The 15,324-nt window shown below is 42.9% G+C and overlaps 1 protein-coding gene across 7 annotated transcripts in view; it reads left to right on the top strand.

The window, feature by feature from the left end:
• The first annotated feature begins 3,077 nt into the window (after positions 1 to 3,077).
• The window catches only part of SCML4 (Scm polycomb group protein like 4), a 122,111-nt gene continuing 109,864 nt past the window's right edge, over positions 3,078 to 15,324 (top strand). For all 7 annotated transcript variants that reach the window (XR_004422678.1, XR_004422677.1, XM_033102761.1 and 4 more), the window contains exon 1: positions 3,078 to 3,315. The gene's annotated coding sequence lies outside the window, so the exon portion shown is untranslated. The remainder of the gene's footprint in view (positions 3,316 to 15,324) is intronic.

Below are 15,324 nucleotides of genomic sequence, written 5' to 3'. Positions count from 1 at the left end.
GAACACTTAAAGAGAAGTCTGTGTTGAATGATGTGGACGCAAAGTCAGGGGACCACTTGAGTGTGGAAGACTGGTCTCCTTTCACTACTTCAGAAACGGAATCTTGGCTTTTAAAACTTCCTGGTGTTCTTTCACCAGGCTCTCTCCCTACAACTTCTACCCCAAAATGACAATCCAAAGCACTAGCTTGTCAGATCTTATTTTATTGACAGAGAGGGTGATTTCTGCTCCTTAGTAGTCATAGCCAGAGCCACAACCAAGGTTGAGCCCTCCTCCAACCCAAAGCTTTGGTCTGCTCCAGCCCAGCCGGTAAAGCAATTCATCAAACTGTACAATATCAAAACCATAAGGGACCACAAAGATAAACCAGCCCCCTACCCCCAAACCCCATAGAAGGACAGTGACTTGACCGATGTCGTTCGGTTAGTGGCAGAGCTGGAACAAGGGGCAGTGCAGGAGGCCACGTGGCCACATGGTTAGTTACGGTGTCTTTGCGGACAGTCTGCCTGGGTCAATCCTGTATTCAACACTTCTGAATTGTGTGACCTTGGGCAACTTATTTAACATCCCTGTCTCAGTTTCTTTATCTGTAAAATGGGGATGGTACTTAATAATATTTCACAGGGCTGTTGTAAATTAGGTAACATATGAAGAGGGCTTATATAATACATAGTATTTCCCCAGTAAATGTTAGCTATGATAACAAGGGTTATTTTTGTTGTAGCACTGACCCCCCTTGTCCAGGACACACCCCTCTCCACCTTATGCTTGGGTTGGAACCACAGTTGGTTATCAGCCGCTGATAGAGGGATTACTCTTTAAATGGAGACTCCTTTAAGTAGGTTTGCATTTGGGACACCCCCAAATTAACCTGCTCTCCCTGGCCACCTCTTGATAATCACCAAGCCAGTGGCATTTGTGTAGAAAGAGGAGAGCATGCTGCCTGTGGCCTGAGACAGAAATGTAACCACAGCACCAAAGGAAATTAACAATGTGGCAGCCTGCACACCCTGATGGTAGCACAGGGATGCACAGACTTACAGACACATTAGTTCAGAATTAGCCCCTTTCTTCTAGACAGACCCCTTAGCTTGTGTACAGCCCTCTCACCAAATTTCTTTTCTCTTACACGTTTAACTTAACATTCTTCTTGTAATTAAAAACATTCAGGATTTTTAAAAGCATGGCTTTAATTTCTTAAGGCTTATAGTCCTGGTTGTATAAAGAAATCCCAGTAAGATTCATTCTCTCTCTCTCGCTCTCATTCTCGCTCTCTCTCATTCTCTCTTCCCCAACACCATCATCTATCACCTTTTTTTTTTTTTAAGCAAGCCAGCTTTAGTTAATTTCCATTTAAGCCTCATTTGATGGTTAACTTGTGATGCCAGTGCCGCCATCCCTGCCACATTCAACCCAAGGACAGGCCACAACCACAGTGCATCTGGGAGGAGGTGAGGAAGCACGGACATCCAGGATCAGAATCCCCAATTCTCCCAAAGCTGGGTTGAAAAACCGAAAGCTCCTTTCTTTCAGGCAGATTCTGCCAAGCCTTGCTGTTTTACAGCATTGGGGAAATATTTTTGATAATTTAAGACACATTTTCTTTATCTGAAGAAATATTTTAAAGTGAAGACTTGTCTAGCATCTCAGAGCCCTCAGGGTGCTTTGCTGGATGGAGTGTGGGATTGGGTTTGAGGCCACGGGCACATGGACAACCACAGTGGATGAGACAGAGATGCTGGCCAGGTGCAACTCATCCACTGGGTCCCGATTTCCTTTCATTCTCTTCTTCTTCTCCCTCCTCTCCCTCCTCTTCCTTTAATGAAATTAACTTATAGCCAATGACCAACATGAAAAACTCCCAAACTTGCCTTTTCTCACACAAAACAAAACAATAAAATTAGATTATGAAATAAGTAGTGAATTTACTTCTTGCTCAATAAGTACAATGCTTTGACTTCAAAAATATTTATTTTTTTCCTATGCTCATAATTCGAGGAGAGAGATTTTTTCTTTCTTTCTATTGTGACTCTGCCTGTATGTTCCGAAAAACCTTACGCTGTAATTTCATATTTTTTACTCTCGGTAAATGTCCAAGTTGTGGCCTAAGCCTTAGTTAACCCTACCTGTTGTTTAGTCCTGGCTGACTTTGCTTGTTGCCCATCCCCAGGAGTAAGTCTATGGGTGGCCACATTTTTGTTGAATGGATGTTTCTTTCATCTTGTAGGAAATACTTGGGAATAAAACCCTAGGATGAGGTGAATGAAACTGGGAGCCTTACTTCACTTCACAAAATGTAATAATAAGAAAAAGTCCCATCACCGGTATAAATTGATTTGCCACAGAGAGAGCAATGGGGCAGGGAGGATGAATAGTAGCCCTTTTCCTGTATAAGGATCTTTCCACCCCATGCAGGCCCCGCCCGTGTTCATGAGTGTAGAAAGGCTTCTGCACTTACACATATAGATCTGGAGCCCAAGTCAGGGCCCTGTTTTAATGAACTGACCACATGTGTTGTATGCAGCTGAAGAGTTAACATGTACGACCATGGTGTGTTCACCTGCGTAGGCACGCTCTTCTGGCAAACACACAGTCTCTCCTGAACATGATGTCATTAGAACATTTCTTTTTATTTTATTTGCCCAAAGTCAAACATTGACTCTTTCAGCTCACCAGTATCTCATAAGCCCAGTGCTGCAGGACTGGGACAAAGAGATGATGTTACAGTCTGGTTTCTATGGCAACAGAGGAGGGGTAATGAAAACCGAAATGTTGGAAACACCCATTCTGACAATTGTGACATAATTCAGGTTATTACAAGGACGTAACTACCAAAGAAGCAGAAGTGTCATTACCTTGCAGCTCATGTTGGCAAAAAGCTACACTGCATATTTCTCTTAGTTGGGCTGCTAAGAGGAAGGAAACATGAAACACACACACACACACACACACACACACACACACACACACACACACACGCCTCGTTTTCTGCATGTAAAATGTGTGTGTTCTTTAAAAGCCAGTGGTTGGCTGGTTTTCCGGACATGATGTGGTTGAAGCTGTCATCGTAATGGAAATTCATTGCTGTAGCTATGGTAAATCGAGTTTTCTGCCTGTGCTGAATGCATTAGTCTAATGAGATGTTTGCAGCCGGAGAGCAGGGCTGCTGGAGACTAACTGTGAGCTACTAACACACGGGTGGAAGATTAGCTTTTGCAATACTCGGTTTGCGTGTACCGAAAGTCTTCTGTCTTCTGAGTCAACATTCCTGGCCTGGTAAAGACCCTGATCAGGGCTCTGGTGAACAAGCCGTAGGTAAGGGAGATACACAATCGGAGGGTGTGCTGTTCACATGGGATCCTTTTCTTTCTACTGTCGGCATGACAGGTTACCTGTTTCAGTTTGCTGGGTTGCAAGCCTACCTCTGTGGCAAAGCATGAGTGCCCTACACTACAACCACTGAGGCTGGCAGGTAAACTTCGATTCCTTCTACTCAAAATACAATGTTTGATTCCTTAATCAGATTTCAGAGGGGAAGATGTAATATAGAATGATATAGTTTATAAATTTGGGGTATATACATATTCACTATTCTTTAACTCTGCATTTAAATATGTAGAAAGTTGTGTGAACTGAATGTAGAAAACAATATGAACTCAAATAACTGTTCAGTTTTTTTATGATGACTTTTGCTTTGCTTTGTTTGGTTCGTTACTTAAAAATTTTTTAGTATGTCTCGGGATAAAAATATTTACCTAAATTTAATTTTTAATTTTTAAAAGTGTTGTGTTGTGAACATGCAAGAGTGGTTTTTTTAATTGAAATTTTTCTTTCTTTTTTTTTTTTGTATACCAGATAGAATATTTTACGTGTCTTTGTGCTAGTTTTTCCTAATTAACCAAGATAAATGAGAACACTATTTATTGGGAGTTGCTGGTGCTGGTTAGCTTGAGGGGAAAAACCGGGTGACTGTGGAGTGTCAGGAGCAGTTTTCCCAAATTTCAATATCCAGTCCCCTCCTTCTCAGTTGGAGTGTTGTGTGACTTGAACCCGCTTCCACATGTCCCTCCTGGTGACACAAGGCTTCCTCGCTAGGTTGCTTGCTGGGCAGGAAACGAGGGTAAATGAGGTGCCGGCTTCATGTAAGTCATTTGATGGATGGTTGAGGTGCTTGGTTCAAGTTCTTCCCACTACCTGTAACAGTCAACAAGAGGTGGCTCACGGTGCTGTCTCTTGAGTCTCTGACCATACTCCAGAGGGACAGACAATCAGTAGCTTCCTGAGAAAGTGGCTTTTTAGTTGGTCTAAGACAGTGTGGTATTTTGGAAAGAATTCCAGGTGATTCAGAATTGACATGTTTGTTGTATACTGTTTTTCTTCCTTTTCAACCAGAGGAATCATTTTTAAAATGTGTGAGACATAGTTGCTTTTTTTGGGTCAAGACGTCTTCTTTTTAAATAAAATAATATTTGGAGTGAAAGCATAAAAATAACTGTGAAGGAATTTACAGTGTGGTAAAGTAAACTATCTAGGGGTACAATATTTGTGCGGAGCACTTTTTGTATTGCTTGGTAGAACTAACCTGAGACAACGAGCTGGGTATGTGAGCAAAAGCAGCTGGGTGCAGATTACCAAGAAAAGCAGTAGTGATCGTGTAAACTCAAATAAAATGTTAATGTAGAACAGTCAGTTTTAGGGAAGTTGGTGGCTTCAAAACCGTTACCTTTTAAACATACTTGTGACATGTATTTTTAAAAATATGTGTTTTCTTTAGCTCTTTAAATTGTGTATGTGGAAGGACTCAAATATTTTGGTAAATTTATCCGTCTGATTTGGGGAATTATAAATACAGCACACATCCCCAGCTCTTTTATGTTTAACAGGTTTACATTTGTCTTCCCTGTGCCACCAAAATTACTTTTATTTTGAGGCAAAACGGAAAAAAAAAGTAAATGAAGGATAATAGAAAGAAAAGAGAACAATAAGAGAAACCAGAGTCAATTGCTTTCGGTCATTTATTTGCTTTTGGTGGTGTGTTTTCGAGGCAAGTGAAACTAGCAGAAACAGTTTCACTTTCTGGTTCTTGGGTTCTGGGGGCTGGGGTCGCAGAGCTCTCCTCCAGCAGCAGGTTAGACAGGCAGACCAGCTGCTAGAAAACAAGCCAACCCAAGGACTGTCACCGTGCTGTAAGAACTTTTATCTTGAAAATTCGAAAAAGCATTGACTTTTTAAAATGTTAAATAATATTTGTTTATTATAAAAATTCAAGCGATGCCCCAAAGTACAAAGGTATATTTTTTATTTAACTTTTTAAACTTTAAATTATGTAAAAATCAGGTTGCGTTAAAAACCTCTCTCACAAAGTGGTGGCTTTTATTTTTTCACTCTCAGTGTTGGATCTCAAATACTTCAACAAGTTCAAGGAACACATTACTGAAGTTCCCTTAAATCAAAAACAAGGAATGCTCAGAGAGAAATGTCCTTTACATACATTTGGGGAGTTAGATTTCAGAGTGTTTTGCAGGTGTGGTTACAGTTTGCGTGGCAGGAGGACACATTACACACCCATACTCTCTCGTCCCTTAAGGCACTTTAGAGGCAGCACTGGGTCCACACAGAGGTGGGGGCGGAGGCTCGGAACTTGCTCCCAGGGGCCCCGAGGCAGAGCTCCGCGGGACGGGACGCTGTTCCTCCCCAGTCTGTACCCCTGGAAGCCGGCATCACGCTGAAGGCCAGGTGGCCACGGCGGCGTGCTTACCGCAATCCACGGGTCCTAAAGAAAGCAGGAGGCGACATTGTCCCTGGTCGGGCTGGGGGCTTCGGATTCCAAGCACCTCCAGTTTCATCCGTGCCGCTTCTCTTCCTGGGGCCTTCTGCTTTTCTTCGGGGATTGTGGGGGAGAGAAGGGAAAGGAGATAAGGAAAAACTCTTCCCGTCTAATTAACGAAGAGCATGAAATTTGATCTAACGTTTTGGAGATGAAGGTTGTGAAAGTGTGAGCACAGGTGCTTCTTAATTTTGGTGGGCAAATTTAACATTTACAGGAGGCAGCTTTGATTAAGTGCTTCCTTGGACATCTTAACTTCTGAATCCTGCAATCTCCCAAAAGGCTAATTTGAGATTTACACGTTTTTTAAAAGTATTTTTGTTGCCTTCAAAAGCAGACAGGTGAGGACAGACCAGGGAATTAAAAACATCCCCTGGGAGAAAACTCAGATGGTTTGGTACATATATAATGTAACAGAAGCCACCACTGTGTCTAGTAAATTACTCTAAATTTTAATTAATGAGTCACAAAAGCCACACCATGAGCTTTAAAAAATTACCCCTTTATCAATAAGATGATAATTAACTTTGTCTGGAATTAGCAATTCACTCAGCCCCGGGCAGTATGCAGCCTAGTAAGTTGTCTGGAAAGCTGCCAATTTTTAACAATTGGTCTTTTGGCAAACCTACTGGATTTTAATTCAAACATCTATTGTATTGTGACATTTTCCAACGTGGTTCAAAGACCATTCAGATCACCCAAATCATGATAGAATTTCTGAGATTGAAAGAGTGGCTCGGAATGTTTAGGTTGTGTTTGAATCTGTTTCTTTCTCTTTCTTTATTTTCCTTTTTTACCTTTCCGCCCCAAACCTCTGCATTTGCAAAAGCACCACTCTCTAGTCTCTGCTATAAATCTCTGTTAGCATCTGCTATAAATCGCTGTGGCAAATCCTTCATTTGTTGGTACGCGTATACCTAGTTTGAGTGCTTTGGCTGCAAGCCCACGAGGTTCTAAGTGTTTTTCATTGTTGTTGCATTTACCTCGGTTTCAGTACTGGCAAAGGTTCATTCCTTAATATTTCTGCAAACTCTCACCACCATTTGTCAGATGCAAGATTTAGATTGAGACTCGAAGCAGAGGAACTGCAGGCAGAAGGGCCATTTTGGACATTCCTAGGACTGTATACAATTTGGCTTATTCTGACCCACACATATTAATGTCTGAAGAGGTGTAGGAGCATTGAGCGTTTCAGAGCAGCCCTCTCCACAATGCACCCTGCCAGACACACACACGCACACACACACACACACACACACACACACACACACACACACACACACCCCCCAGTGCTGCCTGTCACTGGTTGGCAGCTTATAGGTGAGGGACATTGCTATTTGGACACAGCAGTTGGAAGGCAAGAGGTAATGGGTGCAAATCACTCCTTCAGAAATCAGACCTCTCTCTCCTCCCCCCTGGGTTTTCAAATGTTAGCATTCATGGGCTCCTGCTTTTCTCAGCCACGAGACCTGGCTGGGACATGATGCTGGTGTCAAAGCTTCCTTCTAGGTTAAGCTGGCAGTTCTGACACAGTCAAGAATATCCCTGCCTTCGGGAAGGTGGGATGGAGATGAGTAGCCAACAGGATTTGTGCATTCCGGAATAAATAAAAAATTTTCAATCAGAAGAGGCACATTGCCCTCACTGAGGAGACAAAATACCTCTTGCTTCTTGCAATGATGACTTTGAGAACTACTGTTTTAGGACAGAAAGGAATTTATTGCCCCATGTCAGTTCTAACTTTGTATTAAGCTGAAAAGTCATGTCACTGAATCTCTGCGACACCCTAGAGAAATGGGAATATTTGAGATCCGCCTCATGGATTTCTTTGGGATTGCTGTTGTTACTGTTTGATCCATTCTGTTTTCCAGAGAATCTGGGAGCACAAAATCCTATAAACTCCTCTTTACTCTCTCACCAACTCAGACATGTTCTACCTACATTTTTATTTGTAGGGAGGCAGATGTGCATTTCTTTCCAGCAGCCACATTTATTGATCACACAAATGGAACTTGATCCCAGTGCTGCTGATTTGCAAGCATGATTGCGTGCTCCTGTAACCAGGCTGTGCCAGCCCTTTGGAGAAGGGACTGGGCTGACAAGTGGTGGCCTTACTTTCTCCATAAGGCATATGATACAGAAGCATAGGAGTGGAGTTGGCTGTTATGAGAAAATGAATGTGCCAGGGAAAAATAGTGTCAACGCTGTGCTTTGAAAGGTGGTGACGTTGTCCGATTAGCCCCATGATGGTGACTCTATTTTTGGGAGCTGAATATTCGGTAACAAGAGCCTTTGCCCTTTTCCTCTTTCTGTGCTGATTACTGTCGAGCAAAATTCTTCATTCTTTTAAAACGGAAACATATGACTCGAAAGCAATCCTGAAGAAATCTGCAGGCTTTCATGAAGATGGGTACTAAACTTGGGAACAAATGCTGAGCTGGAGAGAGCACAGAATTATGCTGTTTGGGTCTCAGTCCAACCAGGGGAAAATGGCACGTTCTGAACAAAGAGGTGCTGGGATAAAACTCAGAGGAGAGAGCCTATTCCATCCCTCTTCAAATGGACTTGACCATCACTTTCCCTCCTACACCCTGGTGTGCAGTTCAGAAATGATTCAGTCATAGCTAACAGTAGCATATGATTGGAACTTTATAGACCTTATGGGTCTTTTCCTTTTGGACTGAAGGAAAGATTTTCTGTTTTCCCTTTCACATTTGCCCACAAGTCATCCTGGGACATCACTGTTCTGATGAGAAAACCAGGGTCAAACCAAGGAGTGTGCTTTTCCCTGGTGTCTGGAGCCAGGCCCTCTCACCAGACCAATGTAAACACTCACAGCAGCCATGTCTGAGGCTCTGCGTTGGACGCAGCTTTGGAGCTGGCCTGGGGCTGGCCTCAGGATTTTAATCCTATTTTGACAGGCAACCGTGGCCTTGGTGAATGAGGAAAGGAAGAACTAAAGAGAAAAACAAGGTGAAAGCTAACTCCGCAGCATTCATACTTTTTGTTTTGGAGACAGGATGTGGAGGTCGTGTAATTTATACAATTCCTTTGGGCCTAATCATTTCTAAAGAATTACAAGCCAATAGGAATCATTCTCATTCTTTGTTGTATTTCAAAAAAGACACTATCCTCTTTCCTTCACAGTCCTTTAAAATTTAGTATACTCACTATTGGGAAATTGTGGTGATGTCAAGGCTAAATCAAACAACTAGCTATTAAGATACGCAGTTCATCCCGAAGAGAATAACTCAAAAATGGCATTGAATTTATTGATCAGTAAAAAAATTCCACTGTGGGGATAGATTTCTGTCATTATTCAGTCTTCAGAAACCTGTGGTCATTGGCTTACGCTGTTGCCATTTTTGCCTGTGCTGGGGCAGTTTGCCATGAGATTTGGGGGTCAATCCAATCATATGTGCATTTCTCCTTTTATTGGGAATTCTTTTCAGATGCCAAAAGATGCTCAAGCACATTTGACTATGTCACTTTAAAAGCTCACTTGCAAAAAATGCTTCAAGTGGAAAGCTATAGATAGCTTTACATTTTGGTGCACAAATTACAGACAAAGCATAACAACAGTGAAAAAACAAACACAAAAAACCCCCCAACTGGTTCTAATGTTTGAAATCACCACTCACTGTGTGAAAATAGAGCTCTTGTTCTGAGTGTAACAATTAATATTAAGTACTTAGCATAAATAATGAGGGCAAATTGTATGGTGGAGTTATGTTGGTGCCTGATGTGGAAATGGTTAATTGGTCCCACAGTGAGGAGTCGTACAATTGTGTGTTGCCTTAATGAGAACAGGTGAATATAAACTCTCTCCAGGGGATTGAGTTAGAAACTCAAGTTGAGGTGTCATCTATGTGACAATGTCTGGGGGACCAATGATATGTGACAGCATATCATTGAGGACTGGTCCTTTCATTCTATTGTCCTTCCTTTTAGTTAGAAGTCATTTGTCGTGAACCCAGTAAAGAATAAAGGAACTAAAAGTTTTCTGAGAGCACAGTAAGGAAAAAGGACATTCAGAAAAATTGGTGTCACACACATTTTCTTGGAATCAGCTCAAATCTGCTGAGGTCAAAAGCTGAGAAACTGAATTCTTACTAATTGGCGTGAGACCAGAGTAATGTGGAATAAACTGGAAGTATAATCATTAAAAAAATACGTTTATGGGCACAGGTTAGGTCACTGTTTTTATGACTATACTTGACATTTTGATGGCTGAAGAAAAAGAAATTTCCATGGGACCAAAGCCCTAGCGTGTCCTTGTGAATTTCAAACAGTAGACAGTGTGGGTCCCATGACTTTGTGGACAAAGTTAAGCAAATCCAGGGCACCCTTTCACCAAGATTTGCTGTGTTCTGCTTGTGTACTTGGGAGATTGATGATCAGTTTCCAGGTTTTGTTTTGTGTTTTTCCCTCGTCCCTGAGAATACAGATTTAGGACAGAATAAGGACAATTTATACTAGCACCATGGAACCACTTAAGTCCCAGACCATTTTTCAGCAGCTCACCCCTCTGTGGAAGGTGGAAGATTAAAATACTAACCCAAATAATGATGTTGAGGCAAAAACATCTGACATTTGAAGGGAAGAGTTAAGAGCAAAAATCTGTACTCTAAGAAGTGGTCTCTACGGGAGTCCTAGATTCTTAGGTTGAATAGGTTTTGAAGGCGCCCTCCCAGGGCAAGCCTCACACTCTTCCCCAGTGTCTATGGAGGATGCAGACAGCACAGCCTTCCTCCCCAGGAGGCAGCCCCTCCCATTGCTGGGAGCTCCAGTTGTTAGCAAGGGCGTCTTTCCCTCCAGAATGTACCCCAGCTTCCTCTGCCAGTAACTTCTTCCTCCTTTGAGGGGGTACTTTTGTCCTCAGAGCTGCACAGAATAAACATAAACGGTGCAGCATGGATTCCAAGTGGGAAAAGCCAGTTTAATGGTTACCAGTGTGACCCAGAGCAAGTATTATGGCCACCGTGGGTGGAGGCAGCACAGTGTTGCGGAAAGAGCATGTGTACTATTTTAGTGTTGCTCCTACTTTATTGGATCATAGGATATAGTATTTCAGAGGTTGGGAAGGTTACTTGGGATAATGTATCTAAAGTTCAAAGGGAACAGTCTATGGAAAAGGGCTTTGTAAACTGTCAAGTGCTGTATGAGTGGTAATAAACACATGTCCCCATTTATTGAGCATCATATACTCAGGGATGCTGAGGGAAGCACTAAACAGGCGTTATCTTATTTATCTGATTTCATCCACATAGGAAGTCAATATGGGAAGGGCAGTTTTTACCTCTATTACACAGATAGCAAAACTGAGGCTTATATTAAATAACCTGTCCAGGGTCCCATGGCTGTATGAAGTCTGCTGAGTCTTCCCTTCATTTTTGAGAAGCTGATGGGGCTTCCGTGTCTTTTCACCTGTGAGGGCTGAAGAAAAAGAGCTCTTTCATGCCTCTGAGCCAGCTGCTCCTGCTCGGCCTCGCTGGGCTGATCCCAGGTCCAGCAGGTTCCAGAAAGGAAATGATTCCTTGGTGTTTCCACTTGGAAAGGCATTTTTGATCCACAGCAAACTTCTTTTAAAGCAGTAGGCTCTCCGTCCTGTCAGACTCAACCCTCATTTTTATTACAAATGTTGTTTAGCTCCCTGTTTACAATGCTGAAGTGAAATTCCCAGATAATATAACCCTTCACACCCATAATGTAAGAAAAATCAGTGTAATATCATAACTGAACTATGAAGAGGAGTGAAGGCAAAGTAATTTGTAATTCCTTCTGGTGCCGGCACCCTGCTCTGGATGCCATAATATCGTGACCAGGTGCTTGACATCTGCTACGTCAGTGTGGCCGCAAACAGGGGAGTGGCATTGGTGACATGGATAACACGAGCTGGTGCTGTTGCCAGTGACATGACTTTCTAAAGTGGTAAACAACTCTCGGAATTCTGAACAAAACAGAACAGTCTTCCTTTGATTTATGGACTAATTGCATTCCTGGAAAATAAAGTATATCTCATAGCTGAGTAGAAATACACTGTGTTTATACGTAAAATCGGTTAATTCTAGGTTCCGAAAAACAAGGTTTTCACTTATGTGACTATATGGTGAGACAATTCTTCTTTATGCGGGACAACCCTGTGCGAGCATCCAGCATCCTTGGTTTCTGCCTTCCTAAGTACAGTAATACTCACCCTGACCCCAACACTGTCCCATCTCCAACACATTTCCAAAATGCCCCTCTGCAGGGGGTGTTATCCCCACCGCTGAGCAACTGTGGATCAGAGCATGCCAAGCTGCCATGCGTTTCACTCTCTCCTACGTCCCCAATGCCTGATTAATTATAGTTTAGAAAAAAGAGGGTCTTGTCTTGCCCGTTACCTATGTGATTGCTAAGCAGAGCCACCTCAGATATCATGGTAGGAATTTTGGGGTAAACTTGACATTCTGGGAAGATGTTTGCTAGTGAATTTTCTCTGAAAATTGCTGCTTTAAGCTAAGTGAGAAGGCCCTTTCTATCATGTCTCATTCTCTTTCAGATTATGCGTTGGTTTTTATCATAAATACAGTATTTAAAAAGTACCTTTGTAAAATGCTCACTATTCTCTGGTTTTGCTTAAAAGCATGAACTCTTATTAAGGGACCATGATGGTGTGGCCTTCGTAGGAGGTGTACACGTGATAGCCCTGGAATATATCATTATTCCACTTGACAGACACAAATCCAGAGATTCAGTGAGTTTCAGCAACTGGCTCAAGGACACCCATTAAGTGGTATAACTGGTCTCAAAGCCAGATGTGTCTGACTCCAAACCCATGCATGCCTTTGCTCCAGAGTGACCTGGCTCCTGCATTAGTTCTGGATACACCATACACTTTCATGCAAGACGTAGAAATCCCATCCATGTCTGAGGACTTTCTCCTCAGTCAGTATATAAGAATGGGGTGGAGGAATAAAGATGGCCACAGATTCTTTGACATTCCTTCAATGGAGATGTGGGTCTGATCCCCCTCTCCTGGACTCTGAGTGTCCTAAGTGACTTTCTTGGCTCAAAGGACGTGGCGGAAGTGAGTGACATAAGGAGCCTTGCAGCTCCACCCAGGACTCTTGGAATGCTGGGCAGCTTTTAGAGAATGTCCCTGTTGGTGACTCTAATTCTGGGGTAGTTTGAGCTTTGGATTTCCAGCTGCTCTCTTGGGAAGAACCATTTCCCAGCATCCCACAGCTGGCCACCGTGTTTACTGTCAGTGCTTTGGACTGCCCACCGTTCTGCAACTGCTGTTCAGGCTCCCTGCTGACTCCTGCACGGGGTCATGTCACAGCCAGCTTAGTCCTCTAGAGAGAATGTCTGCCCTGGAAGTCAGGGTCGTTGGACACCCTGTCTCACTAGTTAATGTTAAGTCTGGCTCCGTGGTGACACGGAGTTCAGATGTGATGTATACAATATGATATCATAGGATCTATGGTAGGTCCATGTCTCATGGCCATGAAGGCAGCTGGACATTTTCATGTCCCCCTCTGGGCCTGCTTATTGAGAAGATGTTGTGTGATACCATCAATTTCGCTTCCCCACTGTCCACTCTCTGTGAATCTGTGTCTAAACTGCCCCCAGAAGCAGGATAAAAACCTTTAGAATAACAGTTTCATCTGTTTGGCCTTCGGCTTGAAGTGTCACTGCAGAACAGAAAATCAGTGATGGGCGCCTCACTGAGGTTGAAGAAGACACAACTTTTTCTTGGCTTTTCATTTGGAGAGCTTACGCAAAGTGCTGCAAATCAGCGCAGCAAGTTATGCCCTCAGCCTGTCTTCAGCTGTGAGAGAGGATGGCAGCTTCCATTCTGCATCGTGATGAGTTGTGGTAGGATGGTAGAGGAGTAGGGGTAGATTGATTCAGAAGTAACACGAGGAACAACTAGAAGCACCAAATGTAATAAACAAGGAAGTCCACAAAAACAAGTTGTATTTATTTTGATTGCATATTTATAGGATGAAAACAGTGCTGATCTCTTTCCCGTGCTAAAGGAGAAAATGTATTTATAGTGCCTGTATTAGTTTGTTAGGGTTGCCATAATAAAATACCAGAGGTCCGGTGGCTTGAACAACAAAAATTGATTTTCTAACAATTCTGGAGGCTAGAGGTCCCAAATGAAGGTGTGAGCTGTGTGGTTTTTCCTGAGGCCTCTCTCCTTGGCTTGCAAATGGTTACCTTGCTGTGTCGTCACATAGCCCTTTTCTGTGTGCTTTCACCCCTGGTATCTCTCCCTCTTCTCATAGGGACACCAGTCCTATTGGATCGGGGCCCCACTCTTATGACCTCACTTAACCTTTATTGCCTCTTTAAAGGTCCTGTTTCCAAATACAGTCACACTGGGGGTTAAGCCTTCAACATAGGAACTTTGGGGGTACATAATGTGGGGCACAACAGTGCTTAATCTTAAGAGTGCATCTGACAGCTTTCATCTGTTTCCCTGTAAACTGTAAATGGGAAATGTGCTGCATAATGGTCTCGTATGTCTTAGCCAACATCTACATTTCTTTGAATTTTAGGTCAGTCGCATTTCTGCTGTGCCCATTCCAGACGGCCGGCCTGTTGTATTTCACAAAGGTTCCAACTCTCCCCTCAGGGCAGAGGACGTGGTCTGATGTCTCCAAATCCTTTTTAACTGGCAACTGGGCTCCGCCCCCATCTCCTCCTCTCCCAGAAGTGCAAGTTCACAAAGTCCATAAAATGATGAAACTCAGCCAGGAGGGTGGTACTGATAGGATTAGTCCGGACCCCAGGGCTCCGGCTTGCGGACCCAGCTCCCGCTCTGCATGCCATCAGTCCTGGTGGGGAAGAAGCCAGCGGTCACGAGACACGCTAAGGTACTTTGTGCACAGTTGGGAGGGAGAGTCCTGAGGATACAGATTCTATCTGAGGGAAACTCGTTAATTTTACTTTCATCCTTTTGATTAGATTTTCTTGAACTTTTCAATCTGGGATTTTGTCTCATTCTTGAGAGATTAACCTGTTAAAAATGAATAATAGTTATTGTGGCCTGAATTTTAAAACTGAGGTTCAAATGTGTTGCATTGCTTCCCCATGAGGTGGTTAACAAGCTTTGTTGCAAGGAGACTGAGGTACCATAATTTAAATGTCTTGCTTCAGGATCAATGACAGTAGGAGGGTTAGGATAAAAGCCTTGCATTGTCCCTAAACTTTTCCTAGAATCTCCAATTTCAGGATGGGCAACATGTAATGCTTGAACATGGAGAAGTTTGAAAATACACTGCTTATAATACATAACTCAGACACTCTCCTTACTTATATTTGGTGGTGTGAGTTGAGTTTGACTCTGGCCTGTCACAATTTTAGTTGACATCCCAGGAATTGAGGGAAATCACCAGGAGAGCTGCTTTGGATCTTCAGTGATTTTCCTGGGGGCATTGTTAGTGGCTTTCTTTATCCACATCCCCCCTAATACCCCCTGACTGAAGATTTCCAGTAGATTCTGA

The sequence above is a fragment of the Rhinolophus ferrumequinum genome, chromosome 3 (assembly GCF_004115265.2).
Source record: "Rhinolophus ferrumequinum isolate MPI-CBG mRhiFer1 chromosome 3, mRhiFer1_v1.p, whole genome shotgun sequence".
Taxonomy (NCBI): domain Eukaryota; kingdom Metazoa; phylum Chordata; class Mammalia; order Chiroptera; family Rhinolophidae; genus Rhinolophus; species Rhinolophus ferrumequinum.
This window is presented reverse-complemented; position numbering and strand designations above follow the sequence as displayed.